The sequence below is a fragment of the Meriones unguiculatus genome, chromosome 20 (assembly GCF_030254825.1).
Source record: "Meriones unguiculatus strain TT.TT164.6M chromosome 20, Bangor_MerUng_6.1, whole genome shotgun sequence".
NCBI classification, from domain to species: domain Eukaryota; kingdom Metazoa; phylum Chordata; class Mammalia; order Rodentia; family Muridae; genus Meriones; species Meriones unguiculatus.
In genome coordinates, this window is record NC_083367.1 from 18,758,767 (window position 1) to 18,774,945 (window position 16,179).

Consider the following 16,179-nt stretch of genomic DNA (forward strand, 5'->3'; position numbering starts at 1 on the left):
TGGGGATACTAACACATTTTCCTTCAAGGAATATCAAGCATATTTTTCTCCTGTTGAACATTTAGAACTAATGAAATAAATAACTCTAACAAGAACAGTAGAATCATGATCCTAGAGTCCACTTGAAAGATGCCCTGCTTACCCTTCATTCTGCAGAGACAGTGATGCAGAATTATTTTTTATAATTTTCATTTTTTTATATTAATTACAGGTTATTTACTTTGTATACCAACTGTAGCCTCCTCCCTCTTCCCCTCCCATTACCACCCTGGCTCCCTCATCTCCTCCTTGCCCCTTTCCAAGTCCACTGATAGGGGAGGTCCTCCTCCCCCTCCATCTGACCCTAGTTTATCAGGTCTCATCAGGACAGGATGCAATGCCCTTCTCTGTGGCCTAGCAAGGCTGCTCCTCCCTCAGGGAAGGGGGTAGAACAAAGAGCCCGCTATTGAGATGTTTACCTTACTAGGGTGCCCACTTAGATCCTGAACTGCCTTGGACTACGTCTGAACAGGGTTTCTAGGTTATATCCATGCATGGTCCTTGGTTATATCCATGGTCCATGGTCCTTTTCAGTCTCAGAAAAGTCCCCTATGCCCAGATATATTTGGTCCTTGTGGCGCTCCCATCCTCTCCAGGTCTTACTAACTCCCCCTTCCTTAATATGATTCCCTGCACTCTGCCCAAGGTTTGGTTATGAGTCTCAGCATCTGCTTTGATACACTGCTAGGTAGAGTCTTTCAGAGGCCCTCTATGATAGGCTCCTGTCCTGTTTCTTGTTTTCTCCTACTTCCAGTGTCCATAGAAGATATTTCAGAAAGCTTCAGTGAAGCCATGTTCCAACCATGAACACTTGGAAGAGTCTAAAAAAGATTCACTGTGTTTCACAAATCTCATCTCAAACAAAATGAACTGAAAGTAACTCAAGAGAACACAGTAGCATAAAATGAACAAGCTAGTATAAATAGCTGCAAACTTTGATATCATCTATGCTCACAGGATTCTGTTTTAGAGTGCTTTTATTCTATTAAAAATGTTTTATTTAGTAAAATGAATGGTCTGTCTATGTACTTTTTAATTCAATTTGTCATCAGTATTGATGTCATTTACTGGCTGCCCCTAAAACCACATGAATAGATGCCTGGGGACTGGAAGCTGAATTGCATCATTTTGGAAAGTGCACATAGTTCAAAGCAAGTTCTCTTCAAGCTCTTTTCTAGCTCCTTGAAGTTCTTTCCAATTCTGATTCTTCAGGACTTCAAGGCTTTCAGAATGCTGACCCCTTTTACATCACTTTTAGATTGTAAAATTCATTCATTACCTCATATCAACCACCCATCGTTTACAAGGCACTCATCTTTTATCTTGCGTGTCTGATGCCCACAACAATGTTTCTTCTCACCCTCATTATCAGTCAGCCTGTAAGTCAAGCTGGACCTTTCTTTCATCCAATGCTGCCCTCCACCATAGGAAGAACAGAAGACATCGATTCCCATCAATGCACCTGCTACACAAATGCTCAGGTAAGAGTCCTACAAAATGAACCCAGAAGTAATATTTACATGTAGATAGTCTGTCCAGTATTATATATTAGCTCACAAAGTAACTTTAGGCTTATATAGTTTTTAGGTCAGTTAATAGCAAAAGACAGTTTTCTCCTGTAGATCCAAACTTTTTAAAAATATATTTCTTTTTAATTAATTAATCATTACAGTTTATTCACTTTGTAGCCCCAGTGCAGCAACCTCCTTAGTATCCTCCCAGTCCCACCCACTCTCCCTCTTCTCCCCCTATGCCCTTTCCCTAGGCCACTAATAGGAGAGGACCTCCTCTTCTTCCAACTGACTCTAGCTTATCAGGTCTCATTAAGGCTGGCTGCTTCATCTTCCTCTGTGGCCTAGCAAAGCGGTACCCTCCAGGGGGAGGTGATCAAAGAGCCTCCCACTGAGTTCATGTCAGAGATAGCCCGTGAGCACCTTATTAGGAATACACTTGGAGACTGAGAAGCCTATGGGCTTCCTCTGAACAGGGAGCCCTCTCCATGCATGGTCCTTGGTTGGAGTATCAGTCTCTGCAGGCCCCCATGGGCCCAGGTATCTCTGCTCTGTTGTTCTCCTTGTGGAGTTCCTGCTCCCCCGCCCCAGGCCTTTCTGTCATCCTCTTATTCTATAAGGTTTCCTGAACTCTGCCCAAAGTGTGGATATGAGTCTCAATATCTCCTTCGATACCCTGGTGGGTAGAGGCTTTCAGAGGTTCTCTGTGGTAGGCTCCTGTTCCTTGTCTTCTCCTACTTCCAATGTCTATCCTGTTTGCCCTTCTGAGTAAGGATTAAGCATCTTCCCTAGCATCCTCCTTATTGTTTAGCTTCTTTAGGACTATAGATTTTAGTATGTTTATCATATATTATATGGATAATATATACTTATAAGTGAGTATGTGCCATATGTGTCTTTCTTCTGCTTCTGGAATACATCAGTCAGAATGAACTTTTCTAGTTCCCACCATTTGCCTGCAAATTTCATGATTTCCTTGTTTTTAATTGCTAAGTAGTGTTCCATTGTGTAAATGCACCAACTTTCTGTATCTATTCCTCTGTTGAGTGACATCTAGGTTGTTTTCAGAACCTGGCTATTACAAAAAAGCTGCTATGAACACAGTTGAGCAAATGTCCTTATTGAATGGTGGGACATCTTCTGGGTATATGCCTAGGAGTGATATAGCTGGATCTTGAGGTAGCACTGTTCCTAAATTTCTGAAAAAGCGCCAGATTGATTTCCAAAGCAGCTGTACAAGATTACATTCCCACCAGCAATGGAGGAGGGTTCACCTTTCTCCACAACCTCTCCATCATGCATCATCCCTTGAGCTTTTTATCTTAGCCATTCTGATAGGTGTGAGGTGAAATCTCAGGGTCATTTTGATTTGCATTTCCCAAATGGTAAAAGATGTTGAGCATTTAATTGTTTCTGTGTCATTCTATATTCCTCTGTTGGGAATTCTCTGTTTAGCTCTCTGTACCCCATTTTTTAATTGGATTATTTCTTCAGTTCTTTATATATTCTAGGTATTAATTAGCCCTCTCTCGCGTGTAGGGTTGGTGAAGATCTTTTCCCAGTCTATAGGCTGTTCTTTTGTTCCTTTGACAATGTCTTTTGCATACAGAAGCTTTTTCGTTTTCAAGAGGTCCCATTTATTAGTTGTTGATCTTAGAGCCTGTGTTGTTGGTGTTTTTTCCGGAAGTTGTCTCCTGTGAAATGAGGTCAAGGCTCTTCCCCGCTTTTTCTTCTAACAGATTTAGAAGTGTGTCTGTTATTTTGTTGAGGTCTTTGATCCACTTGGACTTTAACTTTGTGCAGGGTATTTTTCTACATGGAGACATCCACTTTGACCAGCACCATTCCTTGAAGATGCTGGCTTTTTTCCATTGTATGGCTTTTGCTTCTATGTCAAAAATTAAGTTTCCATAAGTGTGTGGGTTTCTTTCTGGGTCCTCTATTCAGTTACATTGATCTAACAGTCTGTTTCTGTGCCAGTATCATGCAGTTTTTATTACTATTGCTCTATAGTACAGCTTCAGATCAGGGATAGAGATACCTCCAGAAGAACTTTTGTGGTAGAGGAATTTTTTCAGTTATTCTGGGTTTTTTGTTTTTCCATATGAAATTGAGAATTGTTCTTTTAATGTCTGTAAAAAATTCTGTTGATATTTTGATGGGGATTGCATTGTAGCTTGTTTTTGGTCAGATAGCCATTTTGGCAATCTTAATCCTACTGCTGTAGATCCAATCTTTAAATATTGTTTTTTTGTTGTTGTTGTTGTTGCTTTTGTTGTCTGGTTTTTTATTACAAGTACATGTGATAAATATGATAGTTGAGTCAAGTAAAATTAATCACCATTCTTTTATGAAAAGAAGCATACTCATTTATAAATATGGGGCATAAAGGAACTTTACAAGGCGTAGGCTCTCAATATCATCACCTTTTTAGTTTATTTCTGCAATAACTTCACTAGTATGATGTCAATCTTCTGCCTTTACCTATAGCAATAAATGTTATATTTGCTTATTTTATTTTAGGAAACTGTACTCTCAAAAAAAAAAAGGATTTTATTTATTTATTTATTTGTTTGTTTGTTTATTTATTTATTTAGATTGTACTATAACTGCACCATAGCCTTTACATTTCTTTCTTTGAAACTATCCATTAGAGAAATAGGGCTCACCTTCTTTCTTTCAAATCCATGAACCGCTTTTTCATCAGTGATATGCCAATATATGTATCTGTATGTGCACATGTATTCCTATATATGACCTTCCAGTCTCTCTATTGTTACTTGTATGCATAAGTTTTCCAGGATAACCATTGTTTATTGGATAACTAATTAGTGTGCTCTTCTCTGGAGAAGACTATTTGTCTCACTATGAGTATTCCTTATTTGTGTGTGATCCTGGGCCATTAAAGTCACAAGTTCTCTCTTATCTGAGGCTCCTAGCTTTTAGTCTTCAGATTTGAGTACACAAGCTGAGTAATTACGGATATAAGGAAGGTAAAAGGAACCATTGCAGGAGAGAAAGGTGGGAATGAGGGAGTACCAGAGAGCGATAGTCAGTACAAGTGACCTGAAAGGGAAATAGGGAAGATTAGATGACTCCGATTTGGGATACAGAAATAAATACAGCAAAGGAAAGAGAAGGTGAAATAATAGTAAAAATGTTTGAAAAGATCATAAGGAATCACACAATAAACTATCTACCTAATAATATCTATAGAACACATAAGTTGGTATAAAAATATAAATATACATGTAGCTTTTAAAACTCTATTTGGATGGACAAAGTTGCCTCCAATTGCCAACACCAAGCATGAGAAGCCCTTTTCTGAGTTCTTGATCATTATCCAAATGACTCCCAAAACGTGGTAAGCTATTGATATTGCACCTGGTGTCCCCACAGGTAAAAGATAAGTCCCTAGTGCTAAATCTATGATCTATTAAGAACCTAAAGACACTTACAGGTTAAAAAGAATTTTTCTCAAAAAAATAACGCAGCACACAAGCAAATTCTTTTAATATTTTGTAACTATCTTCTGGTAAGCCTCCATGTTTAGAGTAGATTAAAAAAATTAATGATAAAGAGTCATATAACCTTAAGCAGATAGTATTTTCTAGGACTGAATGAAGGAAAATAACTTATTTGCTAAATAAAATGAATCTTAAGGTCCTCCTGAATGATTATAGAGTATGTTTTTCAAGAATAATCATATAGAATATGTGCTAACTAAAATAAGGTGTATGAAGAGATCCATTCCAAAAGGGAAGCATATGTCAATTAAATGACCAAACTTAATAACAATAGCCTGTTATGTGTTTACATTATATTTCCCTATGAAATAAGGGAGGAAATGTGTAAAAGCCAGAGAATCAAATAAGAATAAAATCACAAGTCAGCAAAAGCTTTGTGACATACAAAGGGAGTTTCAAGAAGAAGGTACATGGCTGTGAACTTATGATTATTCTCAGAAAGATCTGAAGTAATTATTTGTTTTTGTTGTTGAGACAGTCTCACATCGTAGCCCAGAATGCTCTTGAATTCACAGAAATTCTCCTGACTCAGACTCACCAGCATCTGGTTCAGCCACAATATACAGCTAAATGGTAGTTTGTTGTTTACTAGAATAATGTCATAATGATACTCAAAGTATCAAATCCAGACAAATGCAGGGAGCACAAAATGAGCAAAAATCCTTCAAAGGCTGTTATATTGGACATTCTTTTTCCTGAATTCTCTAAATCTGGGATCTGCCAGATGGCAGAATGGGTGAGTTAAAATTGGACTCTTCTCTTTCCTATAGGGTTAGCTATTGCTCAACACTGGCAGACACTGGCAGATGTCTCCATAATAGGTTTCCAATAACAAGCTCCCCTAGCTTGCCCATCAGGGGACTCTGAGGACCAAACTTCATTTTGAAGTGTATGGGCCAGACAGGTTCTTACATACACTTAGGTTTGCTAACATTCCAGGTAAGACATATATCCTAGGTACATGGAGTACGTGTAATGGAGTCTGTGTAGGAATATGAGGTCCATGCACAGAAGACAGGAAAGGAGGAGGGTCACACAAGGCCAGGAATCTGAACAGAATTTGACGTATCATAGACTGATATGACATGCTTTGCTGTACCCAAAAAACATTAGACTCTAGGCAGGCAGCTGTGGAAGGGCACCCAGGCACACACTGGCACACAGCCACATACAGGCAAGCACAGAAACACAGGTGAGCAGCACACAGTCACAGGCCTACAGACAGACTGGCTGGTGATTACAGGGGCTGAGAGCTCAGCATAAGGTTCAGGCCTCGGACAACAAGGTCACATTTGTATGGTGGAAGAAATAGAGAAATGCATGAGGACCTATAGACTCTGAAAAAGCCACAATGTCTAGAGAGGTAACAGTGATCCTAGGAGCCTACAGGGTCTGAGAGCCTGGAGAATCTACACTCTCAAGAGAGCTAATAATTTACCTAAATAGGGACAGGATTTACAATCTTCAGGCCATAGAGTGTTGCCATCGATACTGTTCTTGGGGATCATGGATCCAAAGAGCAATCTTACAGGGCTCTTGTATAAAAGGGATGGAATAAAGGTACCAAAAAGACTTAAGGGATATTTATATTTAGACAAAGTGGTGTTAGTATGTATATCTAGTGTCAAGTCAGATAAAACATGGCTGACACTGGAGGGCATGGTGGGAGGTCAGAGAAGGCTATGGGTCAGCACAACATGGCTGCCAATAGATGTCTGGCATACCATAAAGGAGAAATGAAGTAATCTACTTTATAACTACTTTTATAACTTTTTTAAATTTCACAGAAATATGGACTGGTGAGAAGCCTAAGCCTCTGCCTGTGCTCTTAAACTCCACTATTACGAGATTGTCTCTGTGTGTTTGTCTATAAACCCATATACCCATCACCAGGGGGCCTGTGTGCATATACCAGCATGTTACAGGGCGCCTACTTCACAGTCTTTTCAGTCAATGACCCTCAATTCCCTTCAGCCTCTCAGGTTCCCATGACCCTCCTCCTTTCATGGCATTGGAGTTTGGGTCTCATAAGCAAGATCAGTCACTATGATCCCTGTATCCGCTCAGTGTTAAAACACACAGCTTAGTGAGATGAAGTTGTAGAAGTGAAGCACCTGCTTGAAATTCAGAGGTCTCAATCCTGCCAATCCCAAACCTTATGACAGATAGCTGGTTCCAGAAGTTGGGTCTGTCTCTGACCTAAGACACTGGCATGTCAGACTCTGTAGTTTTCTTATAGTCTTATGACCACCCACTAATACCAATTGTTTTGTTGTTGTTGTTTATTGTTTGGTTGGGTTTGGGTTAGGTGTTTGTTTGTTTGTTTACCAAATCAAGCGTCCTACAGCCTAAAGCTTTAAGTGTTGGGACCAGGCCTATGCCTCTTCAGGACTGTTTATTTCTCACCGGGGTTTATGGTAGCCTTATCCTGGCTCCCTGAAGAGTGAGCATTTGCTATCAATTCCTCAACATACCTCACTCTTTTTTTATTATTATTATTAATTACACTTTATTCATTTTGTATCCCCCCATGAGCCCCTCCCTTCTCTTCTCCCAATCCAACCCTCTGACCCCCTTCTTCACCCATGCCCCCCCCAAGTCCACTGATAGGGGAGGTCTTCCTCTCCTTCTTTCTGATCTTAGACTATCAGTTCTCATCAGAAGTGGCTGCATTGTCCTCTTCTGTGGCCTGGTAAGGCTGCTCCCCCATCGGGGGGGGGGTGTGATCAATGAGCAGGCCAATCAGATTATGTCAGAGGCATTCCCTCTTCACATTACTATGTAACCCACTTGGACACTGAACTGCCATGAGCTACATCTGTGCAGGGGTTCTAGGTTATCTCCATGAATAGTCCTTGGTTGGAGTATGAGTCTCTGGGAAGTTCCCTGTGTTCAAATGTTCTTGTTCTGTTGCTCTCCTTATGGAGACCCCCACACAAAATTCCATTCACTCTGCATGAGAGTTGGCCACAGGCTCAGCATCTGCTTTGATAGTCTGCAAGACAGAGCCTTTCAGAGGCCCTCTGTGGCAGGTTCCTAAGTTGTTTCCTCTTTTCTTCTGACTTTCAGAGGCCCTCTGTAGCAGGTTCCTAGGTTGTTTCCTGCTTTCTTCTTCTTCTGATGTCCATCTTCTTTGCCTTTCAGGATGGGGATTGAGCATTTTAGTTAGGGTCCTCTCTTTTGCTTAGTTTATTTAGATGTACCAATTTTAGTGGGTTTATCCTATGTTGTAAGTTCATATGAGTGACTATATACCATGTGTGTCTTTTTGTTTCTGGGACAACTCACTCAGGATGATCCTTTCCAGGTCCCACCTTTTACCTGCAAATTTCATGATTTCCTTATTTTTCATTGCTGAGTAATACTCCATTGTATAGATGTACCACAATTTCTGCATCCATTCTTCAGTTGAGGGGCATCTGGGTTGTTTCCAGCTTCTGGCTATTACAAATAAAGCTGCTACAAACATGGTTGAGCAAATGTCCTTTTTGTGTACTTGAGCCTCTTTTGGATATATGCCTAGGAGTGGTATGGCTGGTTCTTGAGGAAGCACTATTTCTAGTTGTCTGAGAAAGTGCCAGATTGATTTCCAGAGTGGGTGTACCAGTTTACATTCCCACCAGCAGTGGAGGAGGGTTCCCCTTTTCCACAACCTAGCCAGCATTTGTTGTCACTTGAGTTTTTTTGTTTTTTTGTTTTTTTGTTTTTTTTTTTCAAATGCAGTTTATTCAGGAACCTTGAACAATCATCTGACCCTGGGGAAAGCCAGCCCACAGCTTAAATAGCCTCTGGGTAGCCAACCCCAGCATGCCACGTGGGCAATGCAGATAGGTCCACATACATGGAAGCAAGCCAGATCCTCAGCCTTAGCCAAATATGGAGTTGTTCCTGACAGAGAACACTTACCATCGGGAAGGTGGAAGGCAGAAACCAGCTCCATCTTTAAGGCGCGGCATTCCGCAGCTCTCTACAGTTCCCCCTTTTTGTTTTAGATGCATCAGGCAAGAGTAGAGGTCTGATCTCTGATATTAGAAATAAATTGGGACTTTGTACTGATGTTCATTTAGGTGTCATCCACCCAAAGAGCATCAGACCCGTCTGATACCTTTTTCTCAGAGGCGGGACCTGGGGCATCAACCCGCATGCAATCAGACATGCTCTTCTCTTGGTCCAAAGCGGCTGACCCTGAGTGCAGTGCTTAGCCTCGCATCCTGAGCGTAACATTTTAGCTTTTTATGGTATCCAACCATGCTTGGGGAGAATGTCCTGCTTCAATGGCTGTAAAGGCCTGAATGATCATGGCTGCATTACGCTGTTGTGAGACTCTAATCTTGCATATACACCACAGGCAAACCAAGGAGACCAACACCAGAAGGCCTGCTAACGCTCCCATGCCTGCCCATTCCTTCAGATGATTCATGGCTGCAGCAATCCATGATGATAATCCTGTGGCTAGTCCTGCGTCCATTCTGGTAGAATTTACCATGACAATGGCCACTCTCAGCTGCTCCATCGTAGTATCGAATTCTCCAGTCCCATTACCTAAAATATAGCTAGACAATTGTTTAGACAGATTTGCAGCACAGGGAAAATTCTCATGTTGTATGCTAGTGACTCAAAGTCCAGCATACTTTCATTGACAGCCAAGTTGAGCAATTTGCCATAGGGTATCAATTTGCTCCTGCACGAGGTCAATCCTCTGATTGAACACCATCAAGCCTCCTTTTGGTTGAGCATTAATTCCTTTTTGTACATCTAAGGCATGAGCTACATTGGCTAAAATGTTATTCAGGGTCTGAGCAGTCTGCCCAGTATGACTCCTGTCTAATGCCGCAGTGGTAGCTCCAACAGCTGCCAATGAGATGGCAGTAACAATGGCGGCTGTAATTCCAAGATCCCTTTTCTGTCTGAAGAGAGTCATAGCGTAAGGGGCATCAATGGGCACAAGCACCCAGCGAGGCATGCGAGGACCAGCTAGTAATTTTACTAGCATTCCAGCAGTGGGCAAAAAAGCAAGTATCATTACCACAATTACTTGGCTCTATCTGGCTAATAATGAATAAAAATGGGGGATATAAACAAACAGGTGTGCGCTTATAGGAAATATTATGAGAAGCCTTAACCCCCTCCTTGGAACATCCTGCATCAGTTCTAGAACTAGCAGTGGTGGTGTCCGAGGTCTGAGTAGGTTCAGGAGACCATTGCCCCCAGGGGCGAGACGTGCTCCATGTAAATTGTAGACATCCAGTTAGACCAGCACCATTTGTTGAAGATGCTATCTTTTTTCCATTGAATGGTTTTGGCATCTTTGTCAAAGATCAGGTGTCCATAAGTGTGTGGGTTTATTTCTGGGTCCTCTGTTCGATTCCATTGATCCACCATTCTGTTTCTATGCCAGTACCATGCAGTTTTTAAAACTGTTGCTCTATAGTACAACTTAAGATCAGGGATGGAGATACCTCCAGAAGATCTTTTATTGTAGAGGATTATTTTAGCAATTCTGGGTTTCTTGTTATTCCATATGAATTTGAGAATTTTTCTTTCCAGGTCTGTAAAGAATTGTGTTGGTAATTTGATGGGCATTGCATTGAATCTGTAGATTGCTTTTGGTAAGATGGCCATTTTTACTATGTTAATCCTGCCAAGCCATGAGCATGGGAGATCTTTCCATCTTCTCATATCTTCTTCTAGTTCTTTCTTCAGAGATTTGAAATTTTTTTTCATACAAGTCTTTGACTTCCTTGGTTAGGGTTACTCCGAGGTACCTTATGTCATTTGTGGCTATTGTGAAGGGTGTTGTTTCCCTAATTTCTTTCTCAGCCCTTTTGTCTTTTGTATACAGGAGAGGAGGGCTACTGATTTTTTTGAGTTAATTTTGTATCAGGCCACTTTGCTGAAGGTGTTTATCAGCTGTAGGAGTTCCCTGGTAGAGTTTTTGGGGTCACTCACGTATACTATCATATCATCTGCAAATAGTAATAATTTCACTTATTCCTTTCCAATTTGTATCCCCTGGATCTCCTTCAACTGTCTTATTGCTCTAGCAAGGACTTCCAGAACTATGTTGAAGAGATATGGAGAGAGTGGGCAGCCTTTTCTTGTCCCTGATTTCAGTGGGATTGCTTTAAGTTTCTCTCTGTTCAGTTTGATGTTGGCTATAGGTTTGTGTATATTGCCTTTACTATGTATAGATATGTGCCTTGTATCCCTGATCTCTCCAATACTTTAAACATGAATGGATGTTGGATTTTGTCAAATGCTTTTTCAGTATCTAGGGAGATTATCATGTGTATTTTATCTTTCAATTTGTTGATATGGTGGATCATATTGATGGATTTCCGTATATTGAACCACCCCTGCATACCTGGGATGAAGCCTACTTGGTCATGGTGGATGATATCTTTGATGTGTTCTTGTATTCAGTTTGCAAGTATTTTGTTTAATATTTTTGCATCAATGTTCATAACGGAGATTGGCCTAAAGGTCTCTTTTTTTGTTGGGTCTTTGTGAGGTTTAGGTACCAAGGTGACTGTGGCTTCATAGAATGAGTTTGGTAATGTTGCTTCTGTTTCGATTTTGTGGAATAGTTTGAAGAGAATTGGAGTTAGCTCTTTTTTGAATGTCTGGTAGAATTCTGCACTGAAGCCATCAGGTCCTGGGCTTTTTTTGGATGGGAGACTTTCGATGACTGCTTCTATTTCCTTGGGGGATATAGGACTATTTAATTAATTTACCTGGTCCTGATTTAGCTTTGGTAAGTGGAATCGATCAAGAAAATTGTTCATTTCATTTAAATTTTCAAATTTTGTTCCGTATAGACTTTTGAAGTAAGTCCTAATGATTGCTTGGATTTCCTCAGTGTCTGTAGTTATGTCCCCCTTTTCATTTCTGATTTTGTTGATTTGGATGGTGTCTTACTGCCTTTTAGTTAGCTTGGCTAAGGGTTTGTCTATCTTGTTGATTTTCTCAAAGAACCAGCTCTTGGTTTCATTGATTCTTTGAGTTGTTTTCTTTGTTTCTAATTGATTGATTTCAGCCCTGAGTTTGATTATTTCCAGCCGTCTGCTCCTTCTTGGTGTGTCTGCTTCTTTTTGTAGGGTTTTTAAGTGAGCCATTAAGTTGCTTGAATGTGCTGTCTCAAATTTCTTCTTAAAGGCACTTAGTGCTATGAACTTTCCTCTTAGCACTGCTTTCATTGTGTCCCACAACGTTGGGTATGTTGTGTCTTCATTTTCATTGAGTTCTAGGAAGATTTTAGTTTCTTTCTTTATTTCTTCCCTGACCCAGCTGTCTTTTAGTACCAAGTTGTTCAGTTTCCATGTATGTGTAGACTTTTTGCTATTTCTGTTGTTATTGAGGTCCAGCTTTATTCCATGGTGATCAGACAGGATACAAGGGATTATTTCAATCTTCCTGAATTTATTGAGGCTTGCTTTGTGAACAACTATGTGGTCTATTTTGGAGAAGGTTCCACGAGGTGCTGAGAAGAAGGTAAATTCTTTTGTGTTTGGGTGTAAGGTTCTGTAAATGTCTGTTACGTCCATTTGATTCATGACCTCTGTTAGAGATATTGTTTCTTTCTTTAATTTCTGTTTAGTTGACCTGTCCTTTGTTGAGAGTGGGGTGTTGAAGTCTCCCACTATTAGTGTGTGGGGATCTATGTGTGGTTTAAGTTTTATCAATGTTTCTTTCACAAATGTGGGTGCTCTTATATTTGGGGCATAGATGTTCAGGATTGTGATGTCTTCCTGGTGGAATTTTCCTTTGATGAGTATGAAGTGTCCTTCCCCATCTCTTTTTATTAATTTTGGTTGAAAGTCTATTTTATAAGATATTAGAATGGCTACTCCTGCTTGCTTCTTGGGTCTATTTGCTTGGAAAGTTGTCTTCCAATCTTTTACCCTTGGATAATGTCTATCTTTGTTCCTTAGGTGTGTTTCTTGTATGCAACAGATTGCTGTATTTTGTTTACATATCCATTCTGTTAATCTGTGTCTTTTTATTGGAGAGTTGAGTCCATTGATGTTGAGAGAGATTAATGACCAGTGGCTCTTAGATCCTTTGATTTTGATGTCGGCTGTGGTCATAAGCTTGTGTGCTTGGTTGCTTTTTGTTTTACTGTAGTGAGGTTAATTATTTCCTGTGTTTTCTTGAAAGGAGCTAATTTTGGGGGGATGTATTTTCCCTTCCAGTGTCTTATGTAATGCTGGATTTGTGTGTAGGTACTGTTGAAATTTGCTTTTCTCATTGAATATCTTGTTTTCTCCATCTATGAGTTCTGAGAGCTTTGCAGGGTACAATAGCCTGGGCTGACATCTGTGTTCTCTTAGGGTCTGCATAATATCTGTCCAGGCCCTTCTGGCTTTCATAGTCTCTGTGGAAAAGTCAGGTGTGATTCTAATGGGTTTGCCATTATATGTTACTTGGCCTTTTTCCCTTGCAGCTTTTAGTATTTTTTCTTTGTTCTGTATACTTACTGTTTTGATTATTATGTGGTGGGAGGATTTTCTTTTCTGGTCAAATTTGTTGGGTGTTCTGTAGGCCTCATGTATTCCAATTGGCCTCTCCTTTAGCTTGGGTAAATTTTCTTCAATGATTTTGTTGAAAATATTTTCTGGTCCTTGGAGAAGGGAGTCTTCTTTTTCCTCTATACCTATTATTCTTAGGTTTTGTCTTTTCATATTGTCTTGCATTTCTTGGACGGTCTGTGTCAGGAATTTTTTGGATTTAACATTTTCTTTGACATATACATCGATTTCTTCCATTGTATCTTCTACACCTGAGATTCTTTCTTCCATCTCTTGTAGTCTGTTGGTTATGCTTATCTCTGTAGTTCCTGTTTTCTTCCCTAGATTCTTCCTTTCCATTATTTTGTCCCTTTGTGTTTTCTTTAATTTTTCCAATTCTATCTTCAGGTCTTGATTTGTTTTGTTTACTTCCTTCACCTGTCTGATTGTACTTTCCTGTTTTTCTTTTAGTTCCTTCAACTCTGTTTCTTTCATTTCATTCAGTGCTTTAAGCATTTCCTTTCTAAAGGCCATAAATTGTTTGGCTGCAACTTCCTCTATTTCTTCACGGATGGCAATATTCTGTTTGAGTTTATCTTCCTCTATGTCTTTATGTATCTTATTTGTTTCCTCTGTTATCATCTTTATGAGCATAGTTGTTAGGTCATCTTCTTGGATTTCAGTTATGCTGGGGTGTCCAGGGCTACTTGCCCCTGGGTAACTGGGTTCTGGAGATGCCATATTGCTCTGTCTTTTGTTACTTGAGCTTTTACACTGGCCTCTACCCATCGTGCTATCTTAGGTGTTTGGGGTTATTTTCTGGTGGTTCCTGGAGATCCTGTGGTATATAGAATCCCCTTTGCAGAAAGCTGGTTTTTCCTGAAGGATGTCTTCTCAGCTTTTTGGGTATAGTCCCTGGATGGCTGGTGTTTTTTTCAGGAGTTGCTGCTGCTCATGTCAGGGATATAGACCTGAGTGGTAACTGTGGTCTTTGTTAGTCAAGAGGGTTCTCCTCTCACCCAGGGAAGTCCTGAGGGCAGCTGCCCTGTTTCTGGGTTTCTTGTTGTAAATTTAATGATCAGCTGCTGTGACCCAGTTGGACATCAGGCGTGCACCAACTGTTTGTGCCTGTGTCTGGAGCACAGCTCAGTGACGGTGTCTCGGCCCCACTGGTCTCCTAGACTTTTCCTAGGGAAGGATTGGGTGATTTAAGTCAGTATATTTTCCTTCCTTTCCTGTGGATTCTCTGGAGACACAGACTCCCAGTGTCTTTTTTTGCCCTGGTGCACACTGCTCAGTGTCCGCCAGCTGGCTGGCACACAGAAACTGCCTGTGTCTGCCTTTCAGACCTTTGGGAGCCTGGGCGTCTGCCTAAACTGGGTAATTTTACCAAGACCTTGGGGTGTCGGCTGAGTGTTCTGAGATCAGACAAGTCGTTTCCCTCCTTGTGTGTTTGCACTGGACAGTGAAAGCCAGTCTCTGGTGCCCTGGAGCACACAGTTCTGTCTGGGGCAGTGAATCAGGTGCGCAAGCAGGGCTTTGTGCCAGAGCCTGGGTACCTGGCTCTGGCTCCAGGCTGGCTCCTGGGGTGCCCATGGAACCCAAGTCTTTTCTAGGGGATGTCTGGGTGACCTAAGGTCGGTTCCAATAGTTTCCTGCACTGTTGGGTTATCTCTCGACTGAAGATTATAGTCTCTGATAGTGTGATTCGCACGGTTCAGTCTGGGATCATGACCAGAGACACTGGCTTGTGGCTCTGGGCTGGGGCTGGGCCTGGTGGCCGGCGGCCAAGTGTCTGGCAGAACTGGGATCTCTTCCATGGTTTAGTCAGGTGAGTTAAAAGCTGATTGAGTCCCCCACCGTGGGGTATCCTCTCACCTGGGAAACAGAATCGCCTGTGTTTTACCTCCGTGAGTTCTGATTGCTGGTCACTGTCCCGATCCTGCAGTGCTGCTGCTTGGAATGAGAGTCCTCCAGGCACCGCCATCTTGCCCCACCCCATAGCTCACTCTTCTAAATTCATATTTCTGAATTGTTTAGCTATCATTGTGTGTGTATAATCATATTGATTCTTCCAGTTGCCCTTTCTTTTCCATTATCTCTTCTTACAATTCCTCTCTATTACATACACAAAACAGTCTTTCTCTTTACTTGCATACTACATTTGTTTCATTACTCTGCCTTACACCTCTTTTTTTCTCTTTTCGACTTATTCCACTTTTTCCATAGTTTTATTTCACTTTGATTTTTCTCTCTCTGTGTCTTTCCCCCCTCTCTCTTTCTTTCTCTGTCTCTCTCTCACACATGCACACACACGTTCATTCATTCATTTATACATGTAAATTAAAAAAAAACAACAACTCAGTCTTGAGCAATAGATTTTCAAGAGCACAACAGGCTATGACTCTCTAGGGCTCGGGAAAAGACAATATAAACTCCTCTTGACCTTCAGCAGTCCTGCAGGAACTATTAATGTCTCATCCAAAATCTTCATCTGGTATAATTTTTGGGATATCTAGGGTCTTGATAGCTGGGCAGGACTTTCAATCTCTTTCACTGGGCTGCTTGCATTACCCATGAGTGATGTTTCTATGT

General features: G+C 40.9%; 1 pseudogene; it reads right to left on the bottom strand.

The window, feature by feature from the left end:
* LOC110564667 (large ribosomal subunit protein uL2-like) overlaps window positions 1-15,571 on the bottom strand; it is a 129,710-nt pseudogene extending 114,139 nt beyond the window's left edge.
* Between the last annotated feature and the right edge of the window lie 608 nt (window positions 15,572-16,179).